This window comes from Aquarana catesbeiana, linkage group LG06 (assembly GCF_042186555.1).
Source record: "Aquarana catesbeiana isolate 2022-GZ linkage group LG06, ASM4218655v1, whole genome shotgun sequence".
NCBI lineage: Eukaryota > Metazoa > Chordata > Amphibia > Anura > Ranidae > Aquarana > Aquarana catesbeiana.
This window is the reverse complement of record NC_133329.1, coordinates 316,342,357-316,369,033: the sequence shown is the minus strand read 5'-3', so window position 1 is coordinate 316,369,033 and position 26,677 is coordinate 316,342,357. Positions and strand designations below refer to the sequence as shown.

General features: G+C 42.1%; 1 long non-coding RNA gene across 1 annotated transcript in view; it reads right to left on the bottom strand.

Annotated features, from left to right (window-relative positions):
• Positions 1 to 11,842: 11,842 nt before the first annotated feature.
• Positions 11,843 to 26,677, bottom strand: part of LOC141146913 (uncharacterized) — a 47,998-nt gene continuing 33,163 nt past the window's right edge. Inside the window, exon 4 of the long non-coding RNA XR_012244997.1 lies at positions 11,843 to 11,934. This is a non-coding gene — a long non-coding RNA (uncharacterized lncRNA). The remainder of the gene's footprint in view (positions 11,935 to 26,677) is intronic.

The window sequence follows — 26,677 nt, the reverse complement described above, 5'->3', positions numbered from 1 at the left end:
CAGACGTTGAGGACAACATCTATTGTAGTGGGGGGAGTATGTAGCGCTGGTAGATTTTCAATCTACTGCTTATGTTTAAATTTAGTGGGTCATCTGTTCTGTACATAGTTCAGATTTAATCTATGGCTAAATTAGCTTCTGTTTCAGCCTTGGTTGTGTTGCGTGCAGTTCCACTCCGTCGCCTGTAGATGTCGGTGTCACTACAGACCGGAGCTGGAAAGCAGCAGACTGAGGTGTATTGAGTGCTCTTCTTTCCCAGAAGTAACTCGGCAGAGGTTGTCCCCTGCGGTGCATTCTGGGAAGGGTATTTAAGGGACAGACGCCATATTTCTTAGTCTTTCTTTCCACCTGCTGGCCCTCCTGGCCGACAGGTATGTGCTAGGAGTCCTACCTCGTGGTCCTCCGGGCCGGAGGACTGCTTTGCTGCAGTGTGTGGGTGGGCCCAGAAGTTTGTCTGGGGCCTACTACTACTGCTACTGCAGAGATGGTCCTGTGCTGTCTGTCCTGCGGGAAGAAGCCGGACAATTGAGAAGAATCCGGGGGAGGACCCGTCATGGAAGGATCATGCGGAGCGCTGGTCTGGAGAGGGGCCTGGTGACTCAATTGGAGGACGCATCTTAAGTCAACCTACCACATAGTACTGCCGGGTCGGCTTAAAGGTTCTGGTACTGTGTTGCTGTTCATCTGAAACTACTACGTCCTGTGGCAGAGGATCGTGCAGTTACTTTATTCTTCTCAAGTCTGTGGCAGAGACTTTTTCTTGTTCGTGCTACGCTCCGGCTGCTAGGTCAGTGAGAGAGGCCTATCCGGGTGGACAAAAGATTAAATCTTGGACTGAAGGGATACTTGTCCTTAAGATGTTCAAGTACTCAAAGACAGAAAAGGTATTTGAACTTCCCTGCAACTCTTCTTCTACCTCTTTCCTGCTATTTCTTCCAGTTATCTCCCATTAAAGCATTGGAAAAGTGCTAAAGTGACTGGTGCCTACATTGTCAGATAATAAGCTCAACGTGGACTCTAATGCTAGCCATACACTATACGAAAAATCGGTCGAAAAATCGTTCGTATAGACACTTCGTTCGTTTTTCGGCAAGTTAATGGGCACAAATCGATAATCGTTTGTGACGTTTTTGAGGGAAAAAAAACGAACGGGAAGTTTGAAAAATTTCTGCCGAACGTACGATAAATTGCAAGGTTAATGTGTTTCCCGTCCGAACTGTCTGCACTAGGTATATGTAAAAAAAACAAACAAAAAATGATTTATTCATGTCCACTGAACAATTTATCGGTCATTACATGATGGCACGATCGTTTGCAGTCACGGTCGAACGTTCGTTTTTCTAAAATGTGTTCGGCCGATTTTCTGTATAGTGTATGGCCAGCATTAGTCTGGCATTGGTGAAACTACAGATAAAAAGGTGACGGTAACAGCCCGATTTAAATCAGCAGCTCCACCGTGAGTTATTGCTATATATATATATATATACATATATATATTTAAAATGTGTGTGTGTGTGTGTGTGTGTAAAGCCCTGTGTAAAATGACAGCAATGGCACTATATAAGTACTTTGTAATAAATAAATAACAAGATTCATCCATCCAAGGTGTTTAGCATGGATAGGGGAATCTGTCGATTTCTCTCATTCAGCCCAGGTTAAAAGTAGATTCACACAAGAACCATTGTGGTGCATTGGGCAATGTTTCCTAACGCAATAGCAAGGGAAATAACCTTAGCTTAATCTGGTGTTGTTCATGCCTATCCACTGTTGCCTTGTGTTGTACTAAAATGATGCGTGTATTATTTTTGCACAATGCATCACTGTAGCAACATTATACAGTACATCCCACGCAATGTGATTGCACAGTACAAATAGCGTTATACCCCCCCCAAAAAAAAAGAGTGTTTCTGCTTCCTGCTGCCATCTTGCTGAGCCTACATTAACACTGCACCCAAAAGCACAGATGCCTCATCCTTAGGCCAATTTTTAAAGTAATGCTTGCTTTGTGGTGTGAACCAGTCCTTTAAGTGGTTCTCCAGTCACTTTAAAAAAAAAAAAAATTAAAAGTCAGCAGCTACAAATCATATAGCTGCTGACTTATAATAAGACACTTACCTGTCCATGGATCCAGCTCTGTACTCACCTGAACCAGTTCTTCACCGGTCTTCGAGTCCCCAGGACAGCCATCCTGAGTGTGGGAAGCCAACTGTTAATCTGCAACTACCCACTGCGCATGTGCAAGCCGCGCTGCACTGTGTGAGTGGTCCTGCAGCCTTTTGGGACCTGTGACACATCCCAGAAGTTAACAGTCAGGGAGGGAGGGGCACGCTTTAATGTACCGGTGGGGATCAATCACTGTCATTTAAACATACATGTGGAAGACCTTTCTTTATAAATATGGCCGCTAGTGTTGTAGTTTGTATTAGGGCATTTTTAACACCCAGCAGTTAGTGGGCCATACTTAAAAAAAAAACTTGATCCAATCTCCAGTGAAACCATGCAAGGCTCCTATAAGTCACTCTCATTGGAATAAAAGGATGATGCATGTTAGGATGCTTCTCAGAGAACTACGCAAGGGTGCTATGCACTGAGCTGTACAACTTCTTCCTGGGTGTACATGTATAAAAAAAAGTTTCCACACTTTTTTATATTTAACAGAGTTTAATAAGGAGCGGAAACTCTTTTAAGAACCCTTGTGTATGTGTGTGTATATGTGTATGTGTGTATATATTTAATATTTGGCTGTTTATGCTCTTCACCCCAGTGTTCAATGTGTATGCTTATGTATTTCCAGTGTAGTGTGTGTGTGTGTTAGTTTATATGTGTACAGGTGCAGTTTAACATTATTTCATGCTTATCATACCTTGCACCATATGCTTCACTGGTAATAGTTTCCAGTTGTACTGGCTTTAAATTACTTCATGCAATTTGAGGCTAAACCAATTACCAACTTGATGTGCTTGCATAGGAAACCATGTAAATGTACACACCCCAACAAATTCAATAGAGCTGCATTTTCTGTCTGGTCATATTGTCAAAAGGTGATATGTAACCAACAAATACTGATTGAATCATGTCAATGCTCTTATTGAAACATTTTTTTTGGATGTACATATTTCATATATGCTATCTGTAGCCAGCAGTTTGACATCTTTTTCACATGCACATCGAGGACAACTTTAAAACATATCTATACCCACCCAAAAAAACATAACACGTTGAAGCTTATCCATTCTTAGATACGGTGGCTACATATGTTTTCCATTATTAGGTTGTATATTCCTTTATTTTGAAATGATGATCCTGCCAGTAACACACTTCCTGTCTTAGGGCTCATTTAGGCGTGTGCCGTCCTCAATACTAAGCCGCTTTTTGCTGTGTGTGCATCCACCTCAGGGCTGCGTGCAGGCAGTCTATAGAAGTAGATGCAGCAGCTGCACAGACACATGTCAAAATTTGACTTGTGGGCAAGAGCTGGTGCACAAATCGGAATGCACAGCGTCTGGGTGGACAGCAGTATCGTCTGCAGGGAGAAGTGTTTAATGTACTTTACATACCGTATATACTCGAGTATAAGTCAATCCAAGTATAAGTCGAGGCCCTAATTTACCACAAAAAAATGGGAAAAACTTAGTGACCCGAGTATAAGACGAGGGTGAGAAATGCACAGCTACTGTAAGTGGAAAAAAGGGTCAACAATGCCCATTTGCAGCCTCACTGTGCCCATTTGCAGCCATAGGTCCCCCGAACTTCAAACTCGGTAGTTAAGGGTTCCTAGATGCCCCCTAGCAGCCAAAATTTGGGGTCTCTGGACCCAAAGGGTCCCGAAATGACATTGCTGCAGATGGGCACAGTTGACCGACTTTGGGGCCCCCTATCTCGGGGGCACTTAGTGCTAGGAACCCCAAATTTGGTGTGCCCAGTGGAACCAGCACCTTAAAATATCCAAAGCTGGGGTTTCTAGCACCAAGTGGCCCCGAGATACAGGGCCCCAAAAATCGGTTCAGAAAATGTCAAGCACTTTTCTGCAGCAGAGAATGACATTTTCTGAACCTGGATTTGGGGCCCAATATCTCGGGGCCACTTGGTGCTAGGAACCCCAGCTTTGGATATGTTATGGTACCAGTTCCACTAGGTTTGCACACCAAGTTTGGGGTTCCTAGCACCAAGTGGCCCTGAGATACGGGGCCCCAAAGTCGGTTCAGAAAATGTCAAGCACTTTTCTGCAGCAGAGAATGACATTTTCTGAACCTGGATTTGGGGCCCAATATCTCGGGGCCACTTGGTGCTAGGAACCCTGAGATATGGGGCCCCAAAGTCGGTTCAGAAAATGAAATTTTTTGCTGCAGAAAAGTGCTTGACTTGAGTATAAGTCGAGGGGGGCACTTTCAGCACAAAAAAAGTGCTGAAAAACTTGACTTATACTCGAGTATATACGGTAGATGACTAACAAATTAAAGCCTAACTCCAGACAACTCTTTTAAAGCAGCTACAGCAACACTTCTATTTTTCCTTTTGGGATAAAGTTTATAACTAAATTAATATAAGCCGATCATTGTAAACACCTCTGTCAGTTTTAAATGGTTTGTCTCACCCCTCCAACTGTCAGTTTTTCTGGACAGCTTGATCTCATAAAGGAATTTAAAAAATAAAACAGCAGGATCAACAGGTACAAAAATTAAGTTACAGTTTGTTGCTTTGTTAAATTTAGTGACAGATTGAATCATACATGCATAGCGCTTACGCCCAAAGGAGTTGTTGATGTATTGATTCCCTGATTCTGGATGACAACAATCCTTCCAGCAATACCACTCCCTCAGACACACCAAGGCAACAATAAAAAGGTTAATAGCAATAAACAGGTACAAGGTAAAACAGATTTGCACAATACAACAAAATAATGAGGACCAAGTGCCTGCACCTGAATCCTGAATCTAGGGGGTCCTAGCTAAAGGGGCGGTACTGGAAGCTAAAAGGTCCTTCAGTCTCTCCAAATTCCTCCCACTGGCCAGTGTACTATTAATCGTACAGAGAGCAGATACCCAAATTGTATCCCACCACAAAGATCACTGAGGTTGACTTACTAAAACTGGAGAGTGCATAATCTGGTGCAGCGCTGCATAGAAACCAATCAGCTTCCAGCTTTAATTGAACAAGCTGAAGTTAGAAGCTGATTGGCTACCATGCACAGCTGCACCAGAATTTACATGCTGCAGTTTTAGTAAATCAACTTCATTGTGCCTTTAAGAAGTGGGTAAGGAAGTTGTGGCCAGCCACCTCTAACCACTATGCAGACTGTGTAATGGGTAATGAAATTGTGGCCCACGACCTTGCACCCCTTTGCAGTTTGTAATTAAGCTTCCTCCCACTCTGTGGAGTTAGGAGCAGGTGGTGTTGATTGTAATTCGAAACCCTGTAGTGATGATCTCTTATGGAACTGGTGATGCCCCTTTCCTCCAGCTCCCTGGATCCTCAACAGCTGTGACTTCTGAGCAGATGTGGCAGCCCAGTCTCTCTACAAAACGATGGCTACCTCTGGCAACAGTTGTCTCTTCAACTCAGCAGCACCCTCCAACATTCATAAAAATTATTGCGGTGCTGAGAAGTTCAATAATGAAAATGAAGAGTGGGAGGAATCCAATCACCAAATATATTGTGCAGATGTAGAAAGAGTCACTCATCACCACATGGTAATGTAGTCTGCTTACCAGAAGGTGTTAAGGATTAGGCATAGATGATAAATTCTCAATAGCATCCAGCAAATCCAGCCCACTGGAACCCCTCATCAGACCACAACATCCGTGGGATTTCCTTCACATATAAACATCTCCCAATGGTCACTTCAGAATTAGGCATTCAGGCATGTAGTTATTATATATCCGCGAAAAAAAAAAGAAGGACCCATAGTGAAGCCCGTAATGATGGATAAAAAAACTTTTATTGTAGTAACTTACAGTTGAAGCTTAAAACAGCATGCATCAATGATAGGAACAAACGGCTGCAGCAATCAGCGTACGGATGTCAGCCTGCCTGACATGTTTCATCGTAACAGATGTCTTCAGATGTCTTTCATCGTAACAGATGCCTCTGAAGACATCTGTTACGATGAAACATGTCAGGCAGGCTGACATCCGTACGCTGATTGCTGCAGCTGTTTGTTCCTATCATTGATGCATGCTGTTTTAAGCTTCAACTGTCAGGCAAGGGGTGTGGCTGTTCCTCTCCAGGCTGCACTGCAGCACTTCGCAGTGTCCTCTGTATCCTGGATGGTGGGCAGGCTCTCCTCCAGCAGCTGTGGTGGAAAATGCAGCACTGTCACAGTGCCTGTGTCCTCTCTTTCACCCTCCTAGGCAATAAAGCTGATCCACACACATTTCACTTGCAGAAAGGGGAATGACAGCTGCAGTGTGAGAGCAGCAGAAACAGCCTGGTCTGTGTGGCTGTTTGGTGGAGTACCACGCACCAGGGGTACATATGCTATTTAAAATTATGCCTTTAGTACCACCTGCCTGTTTACAGAGCAAAATAACCAAAGCTCAAATTATACACTCCTGCCATACTCTCCTTGGCTTCTCTTTGATTGTGGACAGTAAGGAGATTCAGTTAGAGAAAGAATAAGGTGTTATTGGTGATGTGAATTGTTTGATGTACTCTGTAGAATGTTGCATAATATGCGGGTGTTCTAGGTACAGTAAGTAACAGAAATAAACTTTGATTTCACTTTCAATGTTCCTTTTAAAATACCATAACCCCACCGCCACCATGGGCCACTCGATTCACAACGTTGACATCAGCAAACCACTCACCCACATGACGCCATACACGCTGTCTGCCATCTGCCCTGTACAGTGAAAACCGGGATTCATCAATGAAGAGAACACCTCTGCAAAGTGCCAGATGCCATCGAATGTGAGCATTTGCCCACTCAAGTCGGTTACAACGACTAACTGCAGTCAGGTCTCACATGTGGTTACACGTGGTCTGCGGTTATGAGGTTGGTTGCATGTACTGTCAAATTCTCTGAAACGCCTTTGGAGATGGCTTATGGTAGAGAAACGAACATTCAATTCAAGGGCAACAGCTCTGGTGGACATTCCTGCAGTCAGCATGCCATATGCAGGTGCTCCTTTCTTAAGGCTCATTGCTTTGCCCTAGTGGAGGGATTTTTATCTTTCTAAAAGCTTGATGAGATACAGAACTTTGCACTGCTCATGGGGCTCACTATGCAATTTTATTGGGGAGTAAATCTATCAACAAACAGCGCATCACAAAGGTCCATTGCTGTACCATCTAAAACAATGGAATTAGGTGAGATTCAAAGTATGCTGTGTGAATGGCAACACATAACAAACATAATGGGGTTTTCTCAAACTTGACTCCAAAAGTTGAAATACAGATTTAAAACTGATCAATCTCCTTGTAACTGTATTTTCAGAAATAGTCATGTATGTTTTTTTATATTAAGCTGTATAGAGGCAAATAAAAGATTGCAAACGTAAAATCCATTGATAGCCATACCTGATGTGTTCATTTGCACATCATACATCGGCCAATAATGGCATATGTCCACTCATTAAGATGGACCTTGGGAGGAACTGCACCATGTACATTTATTCGGGAGGAAAAAGTATCTATCTTGATTATTCTGAACTGATTATATATTCTGACTAGTTTGTACAACCGTGAATTACCCAAGAATGCATTGGCTCTATGATTGTTTTTTTAGTCTACTGACTCTGCTACCTTTAATATAATAAGCTTAGCAGGAATAATTAGGATGCTTTACACATCTAACACAGTGGGGGTTATTTACGAAAGGCAAATCCACTTTGCACTGCAAGTGCACTTGAAAGTGCACTGAAGGTGCACTTGGAAGTGCAGTCGCTCTAAATCTAAGGGGTAGATCTGAAATGAGTGGAAGCTCAGCTGATTTTATCATCCAATCATGTGCAAGCTAAAATGCTGTTTTTTATTTTCCTTGCATGTCCCCCTTGGATCTACAGCAACTTTACTTCCAAGTGCACTTTCAGTGCAAAGTGGATTTTCCTTTAGTAAATAACCCCCAGTGGGTTTGATTTACTAAAAGCAAACAGGCTGTTCACTTTTGCAAGGTAGGTTGTACTTGAAAGGGAATTGTCCCCAGAACCTAATGAATGTGGTAAAAGTTTACTTTGCAAAGAATACCCAATCACATGCAAGGAAAATAAAAAAAATGCATTTTTGCTTGCACAAGATTAGATGATGGCAGTCAACAAAGCTTCACCTCATTGATCTAGCTAAGGGAAAATTCCCTTTCAAAGTGCATCTTTCCTTGAAAAGCAAGTCTATTTGCCTTTAATAAACAATTTCAGTGCATGTTGTCTTGCTCCTGGACATACTTTGCAATTGGGTAGTGTGTGCCTCATAAAGCCAAGGCATTTTTCTGTGTATTTACTTAACTTGTGTTCCTGCTTTAGTAGCCCATTTGTTCACTCATATAGTTTAGTGCTCTGGTGGCCAGAATATTTTATAAAAGAAAGGTAAAAGAAGAAGAAAATAATGGCCCGGAGCTAAGTGCAACTAGGGGTAGGGCCAGCATGACTGGGGTTGGGACAGTGAGGCGGAGGCAGAGGTTTAGGAGGTAGGACAGTAGGGGGAGTTTAGGTAATTTTGGGGGGTGGAGTTTTAGGAACGGTATGCAGTAGGGAGAGAAAGTCGTGGTGGATAGGTGGTAATTTTTATTTTGTTGTAATAAAAAGGCTGCTATGGCCATTCGACTCCAAAGAAAGTATTGTGTCGTCTGGTCATTTGTGAGTAAAGGGTGGTAGGTAGTGTAATGTTAATTAAGGGAGCCTCGCGATATGGCACATCCCTTAGTCAAGTAATGGCCCTGAGCTAAGTGCAACTAGGGGTAGGGCCAACATGACTGGGGTTGGGACAGTGAGGCGGAGGCAGAGGTTTAGGAGGTAGGACAGTAGGGGGAGTTTAGGTAATTTTGGGGGGTGGAGTTTTAGGAACGGTATGCAGTGGGGAGAGAAAGTCGTGGTGGATAGGTGGTAATTTTTATTTTGTTGTAATAAAAAGGCTGCTATGGCCATTCGACTCCAAAGAAATTATTGTGTCGTCTGGTCATTTGCGAGTAAAGGGTGGTAGGTAGTGTAATGTTAATTAAGGGAGCCTCACGATATGGCACATCCCTTAGTCAAGTAATGGCCCTGAGCTAAGTGCAACTAGGGGTAGGGCCAACATGACTGGGGTTGTGACAGTGAGGCAGAGGCAGAGGTTTAGGAGGTAGGAAAGTGGGGGGAGTTTAGCCAATTTTGGAGGGTGGAGTTATAGGAACGGTACGCAGTGGGGAAAGAAAGTCGTGGTGGATAGGTAATTTCCCGCCCTCCCTCCCTTATTTCATGTTTGTGGTGTTGGATGGATGATGGGTTGGGGTATTTTATTTGGTATTTAGTGCTTTATGGGGTTTTTTCTATGCTTATGGATGGTTTCTCTTTTGATGTCGTAGCAGCGGGAGGTCTATGGGGTCTTTGAAGGTGGTGCTGAAAAATAATGGAGGTTTGGGAGGGGGTTGGGCCCATACAGAGGTATGAGCGACCTTTCCCTCACAATGGTGTTTAATAGGTTGTATCTGGAAGGAAGTAGCTGGTTGTCCCTGAGCTCACCTAATACACAGCGTGGGGCCTTTCATGGGTGTACCGATACAACTAGTTGGTGGAATTTATACTTGGCCTTCAAAGACCTCTAGATCAAAAAGTTGATAAGGATGTGTATTTGGTTAATGTTATTGAAAATGTATTACATCATTAAGTTATATGTTTGAAAAAGTGTTGGTAATTTTTATTTTGTTGTAATAAAAAGGCTGCTATGGCCATTCGACTCCAAAGAAAGTATTGTATCGTCTGGTCATTTGCGAGTAAAGGGTGGTAGGTAGTGTAATGTTAATTAAGGGAGCCTCACGATATGGCACATCCCTTAGTCATGTGTATTACCGCACTGTTAAAGGGAATGCCATCTATAATAACGTATTCTCTCACACACTTTACTGCACAAGAGAAAAAGATACATTTAGTAAATCTCTATATAAATGAAAATAGTCACATTATGTAAATAGCAATAAACACATATTGAGCCACGTGAATAATATGACTTATTCATAGGCAGACATTGTTTTGTGAGTTAAATTGTCCTTTGACACATGCTTGATTATATGTATAATTAAAATGATTAAATATGAAAATGCAGCCTAACATGTATAATTAAACATAGCAGGCAAATTTAGTGGCCATTACCATCCAAACTTTACATTCCACTTTTGTAGGGTTGCTGGAAATTTGAACCACAGTCTTAATACCAAAATTCTAGCTATTGCAAAGTGAAATTTTGTTGTTTAGCTCACCGCAAAGGACACAAGGCCACCGCTTTGGATTTAAATGGCCATTCTAGCCAAGGGCAACTGTTGCCTGCATAATAGGGAAGTTACCTCCTGGTGCCTACATACAAAGTTATGTTCCCTGCTTACCTTAAAAATTGGTTGCTGCAATACAGGGAAAAGCAATCAGATCTCCACCTGCTAACACTGTGGCTGGTCCCTTCCTGCTCTCCTCTCCTCTCCTCTCTATTGGCTCCATTTTACACTCTGTAGCTGAAGGAGGAAAGGAGAGGCTGAAAGGGGAAGACATCTAGTTGCTTTTTCCTTTTATTATTGCACTTGTTTCTAAATGTAAGCAAGCACTATCAGAAAAAAGCAACCGTCCTTGCAGATATCAGGAGGTGTCTGTGGTCTCTGGTATGCTGTAAGCTGCCCAATAGATGGATTGAAATTCATTTAATCCATGCAGACTTGGACAAATTTTGCTCCATTATGGCCATTCCCTTTCCGGAGAAGACAATCTAATGATTGACTTCTTTCGAACCGCCTTGTTGGAAAATTATTCTAGGATCTGTAGCCAATTGCCTGCAGTGTTGATCAATGTATTCTGACAGCAGAGGAGTTCTCACTGTCAGAATACAGTAACACAGTGGAGAGGATTCCTCCATCCACCTTGATATAGATGGGGGAATCCATTCAGTGTTTTCAATCAGCTTTGTGGCTAATCAAAAAAAATAAAAACTGATCCATTCATGGCCAGCTTTATTCTCTAGATGCAAGAACTTTGTTGAGCAGATTCAAAAGAATTCATAAGCCCTGGTTCATACTGCAGCGAGTTGGCATGTGATTTGACATGTCAAATCGCATGCTAAATCGGCGGCCATTGCCAGCAATGGCAACGTCCGAATTGGTGCGACGCCGAAATTGCGGTGCCGCACCGATTCCCAAAAGTAGTTTCTGTACTACTTTTAGTGACTTCAGAGTGCGATTTCAATAGACAACTGTGCAGAAACCCGCACAGATGCCTCTGAAATCTCCCTGAAGAAGTCGGGACTAACAACATGCGGGTATGAAATCGTGCGAGTTCAGCTGAACTCGCACAGTTTCATTCCCGCTGTCAATGTGAACCTAGGCTTAAAAAGAGTTGCATGTTTTTCTAAAACAAACATTTCAGTTTCATCACGCACAACAATGTTGTTCTATAGTTTATAAGGGTATTTTGTGTTCCTCTTGATCAGCTAGGCCTTCACAGCATGTAAGTTACTTAAATATTAGACTAGATGGATGCATGTTTTTTTAACCTATGTTGGTATGTTGACACTTCCCTGTGCATTATTCATAAGACAGAATAATTAAAAAACACTTAAGTAGTCAGTAGACTGACCCACTCCTTATTGTTTTGTGGAAGAACGAAGATGTAAATTTTTGTAGCACAATCTCAGCACTGGTGTCTTAGTGAAATGTAATAAGCCATTAGTTAAAAATTGTCAGTTTTTGATAGACTTTATTATTATATTTCTATAAGTAAGTGAAATCATAATTGAAGGCGTCTTCATCATCTTGTTAGCATGGTTACCCTGTAATAGAAAACAGAAAGGCTGTTTATAAAAAGTAAGAAATAATAATGGATTATTTAAAAAGGAAAACTATATATATATATATATATATATATATATATATATATATATATATATATATATATATATATATAATATAGATGTCGGTAGGTGATGTATGTTAGCATAGGAAGGATGGAAAAAGCTCCTCAAAGGGCAGAAATTAAAAAATACCTTCTAACCCTTTTCCACTGTATTCTGGAGTTGACTAGGGATGGGCTTTATGTTTGGGTCGAACATGAGTTCGACTCGAACATTGGCTGTTCGCCCGTTCGCCGAATAGCGAACAATTTGGGGTGTTTGCGGCAAATTCGAAAGCCGCAAAACACCCTTTAAAAGTCTATGGGAGAAATCAAAAGTGCTAATTTTAAAGGTTAATATGCAAGTTATTGTCATAACAAGTGTTTGGGGACCCGGGTCCTGCCCCTCGGACTGTTCTAAACATGGGAAACATGCGCCACTTTACAGGCATACTATAGACACCCCCCAGGTACGAAATTTAAAGGGATATTTCACTTTTATTGTTTCACTTTAAGCATTATTAAACTTTTTTTGCATTGATACATGTCCCCTGGGGCAGGACCCAGTTCCCCAAACACTTTTTATGACAATAACTTGCATATTAACCTTTAAAATTAGCACTTTTGATTATTCGTGTTCGTGTCCCATAGACTTTAACGGTGTTCGCGTGTTCGAACACATTTTTTGCCTGTTCGCAAGTTCTGCTGCGAACCGAACAGGGGGGTGTTCGGCTCATCCCTAGAGTTGACATGGAGTCCGCATGCACATTTTGTCATGAAAATCCCTAAATTTCAATCCAGAGACTGTCCATAGGTCTGAGAAAGGTATCTTGGGAGAATGATGCCATCTATCTGCTGCAAGCAGGAGAAATTATTACATCAGTCTCCTCTTCCCTAGTCCTTATTCTGTTAAAGCGGAGCTTTACTCTCTCAATCAACATTGACTATTTTTAATCCTTATGCTAGCATTAGTAAATAAAGTACCTAATATTTACTTGTGTTAAACTTTGTTTTTACATTTCTTCAGTTACTTCCTGGTTTCCAGGCATGGGGAAATGATGTCATACATCCCAGGAGTCTTCAGGAGTGGCTTTCTCAGCTAAGCACACCCTCCTGCCTGCTTGCCTGAGCAAAGGGCAGATGTATTCCAGCAAGTATATGCTACTTACATGAATCATTTGCCCTTACTCAAGATGGCCATGCCCATAAATTTTAGAGGGTGTTTTTCCAAGTGATTTATCAGCATAATAAGGCATGGAGACAAGGATGGATGGATGTGTTTGCTCCAAATATTAGAAAAATAATTTAAATAGTATTTTTGGTTTGTGGTGCTCAGGTGCAGTGTAGTTCCTCTGGCAAATCAAAGGGTGGGAGGCAGCAGAAGTGAGGGGTGTAAAGCTCAATGTTTACACAATCAAGAACATAAAGGCATTATGGTGCAAGCGACAGGATATACTGTATGTTATGGTGTCATCTATGATGCTGAAACATACATTTTTTTTTGGTTCAGGTCGTAGAAAAGACCTTGGATGACCCCCTAGCAAAGATAGTGCTGACTTTCTCAGAAGAAAGAAAGATGAAGGATTCATCAGAGAAATCGCTGTGACTTTTTTGATGACACTTATACAATACTTAGCATACTGTACATGCAACATGAAAAGATATATTTGATGCTAGGTCCCCTTTAACCACTTCAATACCGGGCACTTTTACCCCCTTCCTGCCCAGGCCAATTTTCAGCTTTCAACGCTGTCACACTTTGAATGACAATTGCGTTGTCAAGTAACACTGCACCCATATAAAATTTTATATCATTTTTTTCACACAAATAGAGCTTTCTTTCTAAGGTATTTAATCACCACCGGGGTTTTTTTTTTTTGCAAAACAAACACCAACATTTTTTTATTTTTTCTAGGCGCTTTTCTTCGTTTGCTATAAAATTTTGCAAATAAATAATCCTTCTTCATAAATTTAAGCCAAAATGTATACAGTTACATTTCTTTGGTGAAAATAACCAAAATCAGTATATATTATTTAGTCTGTAGGAAAGTTATAGACTCCGCAAACTATGGTGTATATATATCTGAAAAACAAACAAAAAAAGACCAACATTTTTTTATTTTTTTTAGGTGCTTTTCTTCGTTTGCTATAAAATTTTGCAAATAAATAATCCTTCTTCATAAATTTAAGCCAAAATGTATACAGTTACATTTCTTTGGTGAAAATAACCAAAATCAGTATATATTATTTAGTCTGTAGGAAAGTTATAGACTCCGCAAACTATGGTGTATATATATATGAAAATCGATCAATCCTGATGTACTGACGGCCTATCTTATTTTTTGAGGCATGAAAATGCCAGGACTGTACACATATCCCCCAAATGACCCTCATTTGGAAAGTAGACAGTCCAAGGTATTTAGTAAGAGGCATGGTGAGTTTTAAATTTGAATTAATAATAAAAAAAAAAAATTTATAATTTTTTACATACTGTCAACAGTGCAGCATAGCATTATCATATAACTGGTGTGGCAGTGATTAGGGACACTGACAGTATGTAAAAAAAAAAAAAAAGTGTTAATAATTTTTTTCCTATTTTTTCTTTTGTATTACATTTTTTTTTCTTTTTTTTTACAAATTGTTTTACATACATTGATCAGATCAATACAGTGTTACCATAGTAATGCTGTACTACTCAGGGGAGTTGATCAGGATTTTTTTTACACACTATGGTTGCTTATAATTGAATATTGCAGTTGTAAGTAACCAATTTTTCTGAATGAAAACTACTCATTCAGTGTTTACTATTGTGAGTAGCTGAGATTAGCCACAGTTAACCACATAGTACAACTGTCATGTGACCTGCTGTGATTGGCCACAGTGGTCACATGGTACCGGAGGACAGAGCTGGTGAAAGATCATGCTGGAGCGCCGCCCAAGGGGTGCAAGTGAGGTGCAATCCCGGGAGGAAATCATATGACGTCCTCCCAAAACAACATTGTCATTGTACAATGGGCCATGTGGGAAGGTGTTAAAGAGCCTGCTCGCTGAAAACTAGTGTGTGTGTGTGTGTGTGTGTGTGTGTGTGTATATATAAAATCAAGTCATAATCATTATAATTAAGATTTGTGAACTCTAGTGGTGAGAGGTTGTGATAAGGCTTACCTATAGGTACTGTAAATATCTCCTAAATGTGCGCTGTTTAGGAGATTTTTACTGTTTACTGCATCGATGACCGGTGGCTCCCGCGCACATGTGCGGGAGTGATGTCACGTGGCTCCGGCTAGTCACAGAGCCTGAGTCCGCAGGCCTGGAAGGAAGACGGGCGAAGATGGATGCGGCCTGGGCTTCATTTGCAGGTAAGTGTCACATAATGTGCTAGTATGCGATGGATACTAGCACATTATGCCTTTACTTTGCAGGGAAGAAGAAAGGAAGAAAAACCCAATAGGGTTTACTTCCTCTTAACTCACTAAGGTTGATTCTAGCAGTAGTGAGAATATACACTTCCTGTCATATTCTCCTTTATGAAAAAAATTCTAAAGACTTATCCTCTGTGATATTTTGTAGTAATACAGTCATTGCCATGTGTTTAGTTAATTACCATACTTCAGAAAACAAAAAAGTATAGATATTATTAGCATAGTGTTTTGTATAGTGTGGGAAGCAATTACTGTCTATAAATATTCGCATATGGCATGAGTTATTTCTTGTATCTAAAGCTACATACATAAATGATTTGTAATCCAGAGCAACTAATCATAACAGTTAAAGTGGATCTAAACCCTCTCAATCAACATTAAATATGTTAATCCTTATGCTGCTAGCATTAGCAAATAGAACTTGTTTTAATTTTTTTTTCAGTTGCTTCCTGGTTTCTGTCCCAGGCCAAAATGATATTTGAATATTAAAAATGATGGTCACCAGTCATCTCTATTACTATCGGAGGCCCGGGCGTGACGTTATTATGAAGTCACGTCCGGGCCGTGGATGTAAACAAAGCCGCGATTGCGGCTGGTAAGCATGGGATCGTGGATTTTTTCTTCCGATCTCAGGCTTTCCAGCCTGGAGGAGAGATGTGGGGTCTTATTGACCCTGCATCTCTCCATAAAGAGGACCTGTCAGGAATGATTCCTATTACAAGGGATATTTACATTCCTTGTAATAGGAATAAAAGTGATAAAAAAAATGTAAAAGATAGTGTAAAAGTAAAAAAAATAAAGTAAAAAAAAAAAATTTAAAACGCCCCTGTCCCCGGTAGCTCGCACTCAGAAGCAAACGCACGCGTAAACGCTGTTCAAACCACACATGTGAGGTATCGTCATGTGCGTTAGAGCGCAAGCAACAATTCTAGCACTAGACCTCCTCTGTAACTCTAAACATGTAACCTGTAAAAAAAATTAAAGCGTCGCCTATGGAGATTTTTAAGTACCGAATTTTGGCGTCATTCCATGAGTGTGCGCAATTTTAAAGCGTGACATGTTGGGTATCTATTTACTCAGCGTAACATCATCTTTCACATAATACAAAAAAATTGGGCCAACTTTACTGTTTTGTTATTCTTTAAATCATGAAATTGAAGGGGCGTCGCCAGCTAGCACGGGAGATGGCCGCTTGAAAGAACTGCTCCGCACATAGCCAATTTGTCAGAGCAAATAACGGATGATACAGGCACTGAAAACCAGCAATTCCAGACTCTTTCAGGTCGGGCATACCTCCCCTACATGCCTCTAAAGAAAACGGAGAGAAATCAAACAAGGAAAATGACGGACTTTTATTCTCAGCCCGGCCGCCTCTCCAGCCAAGATGGCGCAGACAGCTCTCCACACACCATGCGCGGCTTCCCCAGCAAGAAGGACGGACGCCTGAAACACTTCTCTACAGACATCCACAGGGCACAGCATGTCAATGGCAGGGCTTCTCAATCCTCCTCCTGCTCCTCTAGCCCAGCTTAAGCTAAGCACAAGCTTCAAGATCCAGCAGATCCAGCACTAGAGGTGAGTGATCTAGCAGGCTCCCTTGAGGACACTATAGAACAGCAAGATTTTATATCAGATTACCCCACAGCCAATCAGCCGGTGCTAGACTCCACACTGAAGGATATGCTAGTATCCTTAGGGAGCACGCTCCATGCAGATATCTTATCACTAGCCCAGCAATTTAAATCTGATGTCACTGTGATCGGCAATAGAGTGTCACATATTGAAGACAAAATGGGCGAGTTCGCCTCCACATTTAATTATATGATTGACGCACATAACTCCCAGGACGATGACATTACATAGATGAAATCTAAAATCGCAGACCTGGAAGATCACTCCAGGCGCAATAATGTAAAAATAAGAGGGATCCCCGAATCAGTTAAAAAAACCTGACCTGATGGCCTTTTTCACTGATGTAATGAAAGCTGCATTGCCAGATCTCCCTCTGAAAGAGCTATTAATTGATCGCATTCACAGACTCCCAAAAGCAAAGCATATCCCCGCCCACTTGTCAAGAGACACTATAGCTCGCATCCACTTTTTCCGCACTAAGGAAAAATTAATGGCAGCCTTCAGACAAGCAGACCAGCTCCCAAAACACCTACAGCTGCTTTCACTGTTTATCAATCTGTCTGCTCATACTACTCAGCAGCGCAGACAGTTAGCTACCATAACGAAGCCTCTGAGGAATCATCATATCTCCTATCAATGGAGATATCCAGCGAAACTCCCCATTACCAAAGATGATCGAATATATACGATCAATTCCCTGGCTGATGGCATAAGATTGTTGCGAGAATGGCAAATCCTAGATCCCAAATCTCATACCCCTAACCAACCTAGGTCACCACGTCGGGATCCACCAGACCGAAGGGCTTCTTCCTCTAATCACAGGCCTGTATGACTGACGCTACAACCACACTAAAATAGCTCAGCCGAGCTTGTACAGTGCAAATGCAGTTGCACCCCAGAAAGTTGCAGTTCACTATCCGCTCAGATTCCGGGTGGAATCATACTTTTTTTGTTCCCCAGTTTGGACATTCCCACCCAAAGGGAATTCCCTGTCTATTCATTTTTTCTTCACTAACTGTTTAACCTAACACCCAGTTGTTCAGCAAAACCAGCTTACTGATACCAACTCTCTAACTACAACCCAGGATTTGGATTTTGCACCTGAACTTTTTGCAATTTAAAAGTCTGCCCATTGGGCACACCATTGTGTTAGCTGCCGAGTCTTTACTAATACTCCCCAGGAGAATGACAACCGAAATGAGCTTCAAAGTTTCCTCTTTAAATGTGAAGGGTTTAAATAGCCCAACCAAACGACATATGGTGTGGAAAAAGGCACAACGACTGAACTGCGACATTTTCTGCCTGCAGGAAATGCACTTCAACTCACAAAAGCCGCCTACATTTTACCATGAAAGATTTCCACATGTGTACCAAGCTAATACCCCCTCGAAGAAAAGGGGTGTCCTCATAGCGGTCAAGGACTCAAGGTCGCATTTACTTTAGTATCCCAGATATCAGACCCACTGGTGCGATATTTAGCCCTAGTGTGTCAGATTAACAATGTCCTTTATTCTATAGTCAATGTTTACTTACCGAATGTCAGACCAATCTCTTCACTGAGAAAAATTTGGAAAAGGGTCAGACCTCTCTGCCAGGGACATATCATAATGTGTGGCGATTTCAACGCCATAGTGGATCGAAAGATGGACACGTCTATTTCCTCACCGAATCGCTCCCACAGAGCAACTTTGTCGTACTTCCTAAACTCCTCATCTATGTTTGATGTTTGGCGTTGTCAACACGCCGCAGAAAAGGATTTCACTTTCTTTTCCCATGCCCACAAAACCTATACCCGTATTGACCTTTTCTTAATTGACAAATTTCTCTTACAGAGTGTATATAAATCTGAAATTGGTAACATTACGTGGTCGGACTACGCACCAGTGTCAATCACAGTAGTAAGGGGGAATCTGGGGACAAGAGCAAATAGATGGCGCAACGATACTGTGCTGATGTCTCTCTCTGAGCACAGACATCAAATACAACAAGCCTTACAAGAATTCTTCGATCTGAATGCCCCGTCCACAGACGATCCCTTCTTTCTTTGAAACTCCCATGAGGCCTTTATTCGAGGTGTATTGATGAAATTAAGCTCTATAGATAAGAAGCTAAGGATACAGCATCTGAATGACATCTTAACCTCCATAAAACACTTAGAACACTCCCACAAACAAAATCCCCAACCACACACTTTGGAGCAGTTAACTCAGGCGAGACCTTAGAAAAACCCTATATAAGTAATAAGTCAACATCACAAACAAATGAGGTCGGGGAAAGCAAACCTTTACTTTCATAGCAACAAAGCAGGTAAATTGCTAGCCTAACAACTTAAAGATAAAACATTTAAACAAAAATTACCGCACCTCTATCACCCGCAATCAGGTGAGAAATTACTAAATCCACAAGACATGGCAGATGCCTTTAGCACATATTATAGCTCCCTATACATTCTACAGAGCCAGGAAAACAGTCCACAACCCACTCCAGAACTAATAGATGAGTTTCTGAACTCAATATCCCTACCCTCCTTATCCCCAGATGATAGGTCAATCCTTAACCAACCTTTCTCACAAAAACAAATTCTTAAAGCTATCCAAACACTCCCTCACAACAAAGCGCCTGGTCCTGACGGATTCTCATCCGAATATTACCAACTGTTCCAAGGTACTTTGTCCAAATACATGGAAGGGGTGTTCAAAGCCGCTGTGTCCAGAGCTTCCTTCCCATCAGAAATGTTAGCTGCAAATATCATTACTTTACCAAAACCGGGGAAAGACTCTGCATATGTACAAAACTTTAGGCCTATATCACTTTTAAATGTAGACCTAAAGATCTATGCAAAAATTATTTCTACTAGACTTCAGACCTTCCTACCTACTCTTGTGAAACCTGATCAGGTGGGATTTGTGCCAGGCCGCCAAGCCCCAGATGCCACAAGGCGGGTCATAAATCTCAAACGCCAAGCCGAGGCCCCCCTGAAGGCCTTCTCTGCTGCTGACGTTGGATGCAGAAAAGGCCTTCGATAGGGACCACCGGGGGTACCTATCCAGCGTGCTACAAAAATTCAGTATTCAGGGTGAAATTTTCTCCACTATTATTGCTCTGTATACAGTACCATCTGCATTTGTATATTTGGAAGGTATGTTTTCAAAAAACTTTACAATCTCAAATGGTACGAGACAGGGATGCCCCCTGTCTCCACTCATTTTTGCATTGGTAATGGAGCCCCTGGAGGAGAGGATTAGATCCCATAAAGCCATTAAAGGAATATCTGCAGGCGGTGAGCCCCATACTATAACACTCTTCGCAGATGACATAATTTTGATATTAGACGACACAATACACTCTTTACCAGATCTTAAACGATATCAACTTAATCTCCTTCTACAAAGTAAACGAAACAAAATCCAACATCTTAGGTATAAACATAGACAATACCATAAAACAAAAGTTACAGTCTCAGTTTTCATACCCATGGTCCCCCAACACACTATCATACCTGGGAATCACACTGACCTCCCCCATGTCCAATTTATATAAAGAAAACTATGCCCCATTGCTCACAGAGACCCAAAAGGAAACTAATAAAATTGGTAAACTATATTTATCCTGGGCGTTAAGATTGGCAGCATTTAAAATGTCCATCCTCCCCAATCTCCAATGCTCAAATGGACAAATGAACTTAACACTACCATCACGGAATATCAATGGAAAAAGGCAATAGTAAACAACATGTCCATTTCAAAATGCACCACATATTGGGAAATGGCACAGAAAATCCACCTTAGGTGGTACTACACGCCATACATGCTGGCCAAATTCAAATCAGCACAATCCAACTAATGCTGGCGAGGCTGTGGCCCAGTGGGGATGTTGTCCCACATGCTGTGGTCATGCCCTAGTTTGCGTAGCTACTGGAATTCAGTATTTAGACTTGTATCGAAACTGACAGGATTTATAATTAGACCTAACATCAAGATGGCTATCCTGAGTATAGAATTAGAAAAATTTCCTCACAACTTTAAACAGGTGGTTATGCACATACTACACGCAGCACGTTTAATACTTATGAGAAAATGGAAGACAAACATCACCCCTAATATTGGTGAGGTAATTAATCTTGTTTCAGAGACACACGTCCTAGAACAAATAATGGTATACAAACAAGGCTGTTTTTCTAAATTTTATGAACAATGGCATTGTCATGGACGTACTGCGCATGGCTCTGCAACTGGCTGTGGGCGCATGGGTCCATTGGGATCTGTTCCAGTCCATAGGCATTCATCAGTGAATAGACGTGCGCCAGTGCGCATGCGCGTGCGTACATCGTGGACGCGCACACAGTAACACAGCTTTGGCACCCAGTGATCCTTAAAAGGGGCCACTTCAGAATGCATCCTTGCTGTCTGATCTGCAGCTCATCCTGTACCCGATCCTGAACCTGCATCTGCTCCAGTGTTCCCCAGCTTCTCCTAACCTCGCTGATGTCTCCAGTCCTGACCCCTTGGCTTGCCTTTGACCTGCTCTGTGTTCCTGTTTGTTTGATCTCCTGTTGCCCATCCTGCCTGCACTTTGACCATTCTCTGCCTGCTGCTTCTGTCTGATCCGCTGCTGTGACCTGGCTTGTCTGACCCTGCTCCGGCCTGCAGCCCTGCATCTGTGTGCATCTGCCTACAAGTCCTGCATCTGTGTGCATCTGCCTACAAGTCCTGCATCTGTGTGCATCTGCCTACAAGTCCTGCTTCTGTGTGCATCTGCCTACAAGTCCTGCATCCGTGTGCATCTGCTTACAAGTCCTGCATCCGTGTGCATCTGCCTACAAGTCCTGCATCTGTGCGCACCTGCCTGCTACCTCTCAGCGTTCCTGCATCCACAGCAATCAAGCCTGTTCCTGTCTCCGCCAAGCGGACTCCATCTTCAGTCAAGCGAAACCTGCAGGCTCTCCTACCCCGCTGTGCTCCGAGGGTCACTGTTTCCACTCCAGTGATCCTGGAACCAGAGCCGTAGGAGAGGTCTCCCTCTGCACGTCAGGCTCACCTTCAAAGTACGTGACTGGCGCATCTGGAGAGAATTTCACAGAGAAGCAAACTAAATTCTCACACTCTAAAAGATCCAAAATGCACAATCCATGGACTACAAGCTGAAATAATTGGGTGCCAAATTACCCCCTCCCCTCCCCATTCAGTTTAACATTATTGCGTTCTTTATCCTTTATCTTACTATAGGTATTTGGTAAATCTTACACATCAGAATGAGGTAGCCTCCCTACGAGAAACCAGTAAATAATACTGAGCCTGCTCGGCGCATGATTTTTACAAGTGAAATAATGACGACTTTTCTTGTTATGTCTGTATTGTTAACTCCTCGCAAAAATTTTACATGTAAGACAATACTAAGTAGGATATCTATGTTAACTTTTGTATATCGCATAACCAAATAAAAAATATTTGAAATAAATCATGAAATCGTTTTTTTTTCCAAAACAAAACGCGTTTGAAAAATTGTTGCGCAAATACTGTGCGAGATAAAAAGTTACATTGACCGCTATTTTATTCCCTAGGGTGAGTCTGCTAAAAAAATATATATATAATGTTTGGGGGTTCTGAGTAATTTTCTAGCAAAAAAATGATGATTTTTACATGTAGGAGAGGAGTGCCAGAATAGGCCCGATATGGAAGTGGTTAAAAATTTCCATTGTTTTTTTTTTTTTTTAAGCTGTGGCCGTATATTTAATTTAATTATGGACCTCAGTCAAAATGCACTGGAACATGAACATGAAAAATGTTTGTAAATAAAAAAGTATTTTTTTTTTTAATATCTCCTTATCATAATAGAAAAGCGATATATCCTTATGTGTTGGCCCTCTAATGTGCAGTGTGGGCTAGTAAACCCATGGTTCAAAATAAGTTAAAAAATGTCTGACTTAAATGAAATAGCAGGACTGATACAGATTTCTAGGATTTCTGAAAACCAGGGCACTCTGACATGCAAATAGCGACCACCATCACTGCTACCGGTTAACTTTTTTTTGCCAAACTAATGGTTCATCGCTGTGATAGGCAGATTGGCAGCCTCACTAACCAATACTAAAGCATTCATTCATTACAGACTTTTACATAGCGCTGACATTTTTACGTATTGTACGTATTCATATTAGTCCCTGCCCTCAAGAAATTTATAATCTAAGGTCCCTATTCCACATACACTACTGTGCAAATGTTTTAGACAGGAGTGAAAATTAAGAATGTTTTCAGAAATAGAAGTGTTAATAGTTTACCTTTATCAATAGTACTGTATATGAACAGAAGAGAAATCCAATTAAAATCAATATTTGATGTGACCACCCTTTGCCTTCAAAACAGCATGAATTCTTCTAGGTACACTTGCACACGGATTTTGAAGGAACTGGGCAGGTAGGTTGTTCCAAATATCCTGGACAACAGACCACAGATCTTCTGTGGATGTAGGCTGCCTCAAATCCTTCTGTCTCTTCATGTAATCCCAGACAGACTCGATGATGTAGAGCAGGGGTCTTCAAACTATGGCCCTCCAGTTGTTCAGAAACTACAATTCCCATCATGCCTAGTCATGTCTGTGAATGTCAGAGTTTTACAATGCCTCATGGGACACGTAGTTCCGCAACAGCTGGAGGGCCGTAGTTTGAGGATCCCTGATGTAGAGTTTAGGGCTCAGGGGGAACCATCACTTCCAGGACTCCTTGTTCTTCTTTACGCTGAAGATAGTTCTTGAAGACATTGTCTGTATGTTTGGTGTCGTTGTCCTGCTGCAGAATACATTTGGAGCCAATCACCCAATCACTCTCCAGTCCTTTAGCGAACAAACTGCTTCATGCTACAGCCAAATATTTCAAATCATCAGTCCAGAGCATCTGCTGCTATTTTTCTGCACCCTGTTCCTATGTTTTCATAAATAGTTGAGATGCTTAGCTTTGTTTCTACGTCGGAGGTTTGTCTTCCTGGCTGCAATTCTTCCTTAAAGACCACTTCTGGCCAGACTTCACCAGAGAGTAGACGGATGTACCTGGGTCCCACTGGTTTCCTCCAGTTCTGTGCTGATGGCACTGTTGGATATCTTCTGATGTTGAACGGAAATAAACATGATGTGTCTTTCATCTGCTGCAATAAGTTTCCTTGGCCGACCACTGCATCCACAGTCCTCAACATTGCCTGTATCTTTGTGCTTCTTCAAAAGAGTTTGAACTACCCCTCTAGAAACCCCAGACTGCTTTTGCTATCTTTGCCTGGGAGAGACCTTACTGATGCCTTCCACAACCTCACCCTAGTAGCAGAGTTTGGCTGTTCCTCGCCCAGTTGTATACCTCCTACAGAGCTGTTTCTGTTTTAGCTAATGACTGTATTTCACCCTACATATGAAATTGATGATCATTAGTACCTGCTTGATATAATTGGTTAATCATACATCAGAATCCTACAAAATCTCTGACTTTGGGCAAGTGGACAAAGTGTGCTGGTTTAAAGCCAAAGTGTAGTCACACCAAATTTTATTCTGTTCTCTCACTTTGCATTTGTAAATTAATAAAAATAAACAATAAAAATATATCTGCTTCCTGTCCGCCTATAGCACATAAATTGCGGGATGGGAACAGTACCAATACAGTACCAATGCAGGCTGACATATTTATCACAGAGTGCGCACAGAGAGCCTGGTAATCGCTGTGTCCCCTGTACACTAAAAGTTAACATTCGTTTTCTCTCCTCTCAATTTTATTTTAGTTTATTTCTTCATTTTCCAAAAAACTGTGACAAAAATTACATCTTTAAAAACACACCACGCCTCTTAGTAAATGCCTTGGACTGTCTACTTTTCAAAAAGGGGTCATTTGGGGGTATTTGTACTGTCCTGACATTTTAGGGCCTCAATATAGACAGTCAGTACATCAGGACAAGGGATGAGCCGAACACCCCCCTGTTCGGTTCGCACCAGAACATGCGAACAGGAAAAAAGTTTGTTCAAACACGCGAACACCGTTAAAGCTTATGGGACACGAACATGAATAATCATAAGTGCTAATTTTAAAGGCTTATATGAAAGTTATTGTCATACAAAGTGTTTGGGGACCCGGGTCCTGCCCCAGGGGACATGGATCAATGCAAAAAAAAGTTTTAAAAACAGCCGTTTTTTTAGGAGCAGTGATTTTAATAATGCTTAAAGTCAAACAATAAAAGTGTAATATCCCTTTAAATTTCGTAGCTGGGGGGTGTCTATAGTATGCCTGTAAAGGGGCGCATGTTTCCTGTGTTTAGAACAGTCTGACAGCAAAATGACATTTCAAAGAAAAAAAGTAATTTAAAACTACTCGCGGCTATTGCATTGCCGGTCCGACAATACACATAAAAGTTCATTGATAAAAACGGCATGGGAATTCCCCACAGGGGAACCCCGGCCAAAATTTAAAAAAAAAATGATGTGGGGGTCCCCCTAAATTCCATACCAGACCCTCCAGGTCTGGTATGGATTTTAAGGGGAACCCCACGCCAAAATTAAAAAAAAAAAAAGGAGTGGGGTCCCCCCAAAAATCCATTCCAGACCCTTATCCGAGCACGCAACCTGGCATGCCGCAGGAAAAGAGGGGGGGACGAGAGAGCGCCCCCCCTCCTGAACCGTACCAGGCCACATGCCCCCAACATTGGGAGGGTGCTTTGGGGTAGCCCCCCAAAACTTCTTTTCCCCATGTTGATGAGGACAAGGGCCTCATTCCCATATCCCTGGCCAGTGGTTGTGGGGGTCTGCGGGCGGGGGGCTTATCGGAATCTGGAAGCCCCCTTTAACAAGGGGACCCCAGATCCCAGCCCCCCCTGTGTGAAATGGTAAGGTGGTACAAAAGTACCCCTACCATTTCACTAAAAAACTGTCAAAAATGTTAAAAATGACAAGAGACAGTTTTTGACAATTCCTTTATTTAAATGCTTCTTCTTTCTTCCTTCTTCTATCTTCCTTCATCTTCTTCTTCTTCTGGCTCTTCTGGTTCTTCCTCTGGTGTTCTCGTCCAGCATCTCCTCCGCAGTGTCTTCTATCTTCTCCTCGGGCTGCTCCGCACCCATGGCATGGGGGGAGGCTCCCGCTCTTCTCTTCCTCTTCTTCTCTTCTTCATCTTCTTCTCTTCTTCATCTTCTTCTCCGGGCCGCTCCGCACCCATGCTGGCATGGAGGGAGGCTCCCGCTGGGTGACGCGTCTCCTCTTCTGACGGTTCTTAAATAACGGGGGGCGCCACCCGGTGACCCCGCCCCCTCTAATGTGACTTGACGGGACTTCCCCGTGACATCACGGGGAATGCCACAGGGAAGTCCCGCCATGTCCCGTGCGTCAGAGGGGGCGGGGTCCCCCGTTATTTAAGAACCGTCAGAAGAGGAGACGCGTCACACAGCGGGAGCCTCCCACCATGCCAGCATGGATGCGGAGCGGCCCGGAGAAGAAGATGAAGAAGAGAAGAAGATGAAGAGAAGAGCGGTAGCCTCCCCCCATGCCATGGGTGTGGAGCGGCCCGAGGAGAAGAAGATAGAAGACGCCGCGGAGGAGATGCTTGAGAGAACACCGGAGGAAGAACCAGAAGAGCCAGAAGAACCAGAAGAAGAAGATGAAGGAAGATAG